Source organism: Oncorhynchus kisutch, unplaced genomic scaffold (assembly GCF_002021735.2).
Source record: "Oncorhynchus kisutch isolate 150728-3 unplaced genomic scaffold, Okis_V2 scaffold1955, whole genome shotgun sequence".
Taxonomy (NCBI): Eukaryota; Metazoa; Chordata; class Actinopteri; order Salmoniformes; family Salmonidae; genus Oncorhynchus; species Oncorhynchus kisutch.
The window spans coordinates 1-3,243 of NW_022263900.1; the positions used below are offsets into that span (position 1 = coordinate 1).

The following is a 3,243-nucleotide window of genomic DNA, read 5'->3' on the forward strand; positions in this document are numbered from 1 at the left end:
GAGAATTCCTTTGTCTGTAGAATTGCGATGGAACAGAGCTCGCTCTCATGTGAACGAGCTCAAGGCATTCTGCAGACCTCTGACTCATTCCCTCTCATTCGCCCTCACCTCACAGTAGAAGCATCAACAGGTTCTAAAGCCTGTTGACATCTAGGAAGTGCCATGACAATTCCCACTGTCTTCAATAGGGAATGAGTTGAAAAACGAACCTCAGATTCCCACTTCCTGGTTGGATTTTTTTCTCAGTTTTTGCCTGCAATATGTGTTCTGTTTATACTCACAGACATCATTCAAACGGTGTTAGAACTTCAGAGGGTTTTCTATCAAAATATACTAATATATGCATATCTTAGCTTCTGGGACTGAGTAGCAGGCATTTTACTCTGGGCACCTCTGGACAAGATAAGAAGCCATAAGAAGATAAGACTCATCTATGTATCTGTGCCAATATAGCAGGAAACCAATTAAGACATATCGATTTTGGGGTGTAGTTACCCTTTAACTAGGCATGTCAGATAAGAATGACGGCCTAGGAACTGCCTTGTTCAGGGGCAGAATTTTACCTTCTCGGCTCAGGGATTTGATCTTGCGACCTTCTGGTTACTAGTCCAACGCTCTACCCACCTGCCCGCCCAAGATTGAACTCGTATAATATAAAATGCACTTCTTTCAATAAAGTGTTTCACATTCTCCACTGGTTGAAATACTATCCTGTGTCCTCAGATTAATGGAGTTAGATATGCATACGTTTTTTTCCTGTATATATATGAATTACAAATCAATCATGTTTAGTCTATTGTATAGTTACAATGTGTAATCATTGATATCCCAGGAGCAGTAAACACTTTTGAAGTGTACAATGTAATACATACATGCAGACACCGCATCGTTTGATATGACTGAAAGTGTCTGTCATACCAGAACCACACCTTTATTTGCCAAGGAAGAGTACATGATTGGTGAATATATTCAATGTACAGGATACAAGATGGGAATCTCATACGTGGTATTAACTAAAATACATGTGTATATAGGTCTTGCATCCTTGGCACATAAGGTATAGTTCTACTCTAGGCTTCATTAATGCCATTCAGACTTGAGGTTCATTGATTGTATGAATAATTAGTTCAGCACTACGTTTTAGGGGTCCATACCCAGAGCGCAACAGTTATTTTTAATCCGACTCAAGCAAGTAAATAGGCTAGCCATGTTACTTTAGCTGCATGTGCAAGGCAAGCTTACAATTGTGCAGTCAATGGCTTTAGCCAGCTAGATGACTTTACAGCCACTGTTTCAACAAGACAACATCCTGGTTTGTTGGTTCTCAATAGTCCCTGAAAGACAAATTACAAATTCATTCTCCTAACACAAGCTAAAGAGATTTCGTAATTGAACTTTGACAAAAAAAATTTATATATATATATATATATATATATATATATATAGCCACGTCTCTACATTAACATTCCTCTCAAATTGTACATTTGCTTGACTCGTTAAGACAACTTCCATCTGTTTTGTCAGCAATCTTCGTTGAGCGCCACAAGGCAAGGGTGGCTCGTGTCAAAATTAGTCTTTGGGACCCAAATGCATAATGATTGCGGCAAACTCCCCTTGTGGTGGTCTGGAGCAATGAGAACCGTCCCACGGTGCCAAGCTCGCAACTTTAAAGGAGTGTCTTCAGTCCCCGCTGTTCCGTACGGTGTGTGTTGAAAATCTTATCCTGATGCGGAATAGATTGCAACGTATTCATGGCTCTACCTTCGTAGATCGGACTTGGAGATTGTGAAGAGATGTCTTGTGGGGAATGCATGGGTGTCCGAGCTGTGCGCGAGTTTAAACAGACAGCTCGGTACATTCAGCTTGTCACACTTCTTACACAAACAAGTAGCGATGAAGTCATGCTCTTCCCATTTAAGCCATGAGAGATTGACATGCATATCATTGAAGAAGAAATGTCCATATTGGATGGAAACCAAGCTAGTGAGAGGTATCAAGGAAAGTTGTAATTTCAGTTGAAAATTACCAACACTGCATCCAACCACAGCCCTGCTGGTTTCACTTTGGCAAAACCACCATCTGCTATAACATTGAGTCAGTTCATCCTACTGGACAACGGAAAGCTTTTGTTTCGTCACCCATTGTTTGTCCTAGACGGGAATTGGTGGTGCAACACTTATCTCCCTCCGGTGGCATGGTTGGAGTTCCATGCTTACAAAAGGGTTGATTGATACATGTCAGATGACAAGCCCTACGACATGGTGTTAAGGTAGCTCCAACGGTTAGGATTGTTTTATATAGAACACTTTATTTGTCATGTTAGAACAATACATTACACCCAAAGAAATGTATCCAGAAGAAACATATACATGACGCTCCTCAAAGAAGTCTTTGACATGTCGTTGACCTGTTGAGAGAGAGAGCGAACCTATTAGTTCAGTTATGGTCTGCCAGGGTCTGAAAAGCATAAAACAAGACCTACCTCTTTTCAGGTTGTCCTGATTCACACATTGTCCACTACAGGGACCGCCAGTGGGACTACTGGCATCACAGATGACCACATCAAATGGACAAAGACCTAGGAATCAAAGATTTGATGGTGTCAGTTATTTAAAAAAAAAAGATTGCCACTCACACAAATTAAAGAATAAAGATTGTTGGGTGAACTTTTTACCTGGCCACTCTGCTCAACCGCATCCTCGGCGAAGGAAAACATATAGCCCTCAAAGCGTTTGACGTGAGAGGGGAAGTGGACCCTGGCGTCAAACTTCTACGCGGGTGGGAAGACACACGGTATGATCCTCGGGGGTTCTCACAGCTGCCAGTGTAAGAGAGAGGGACTAAGTTATGAACAAGAAAACGCTGCAAACCCCAACCGCTTGTGTACAAAGGTCTTATGGTGGTGTCATGACTGTCCTGTGAGGATCAGATCAATTTACAGCAGAAGTGGGTTCTTTCTCCCCTCCAGTATGAACTAAAGGAATGTTTTTGTAACAAGGCTTTACCCAACATCACCTTTGTCTTGAAAAAACATATTTCATATACAATTAAAGGCTTAGAGAACGTCCTACCTGTAGAGTAAGCACGTTTCTAGTAAAAATCACAAAATAAAAAACCAATATGACATTCATTTTCTATAGCTAATCTCTGAGTGCATAAAAGGAATGGTAACAGAAATTAACATTAGACCAGAAAACCGTGAGGCGCAAGCTAGACGTTGGAACTTTCCTAACCTAGAAAATT

At 41.1% G+C, this 3,243-nt stretch overlaps 1 long non-coding RNA gene across 1 annotated transcript; it reads right to left on the bottom strand.

Annotated features, from left to right (window-relative positions):
- Positions 1–2,296: 2,296 nt before the first annotated feature.
- Positions 2,297–2,781, bottom strand: LOC116368559 (uncharacterized). The gene is made up of 3 exons (XR_004208552.1): positions 2,675–2,781; positions 2,483–2,578; positions 2,297–2,407 (listed from the first exon to the last, which is right to left on the bottom strand). It is a non-coding gene; the product is annotated as an uncharacterized LOC116368559 (long non-coding RNA).
- Positions 2,782–3,243: the final 462 nt, after the last annotated feature.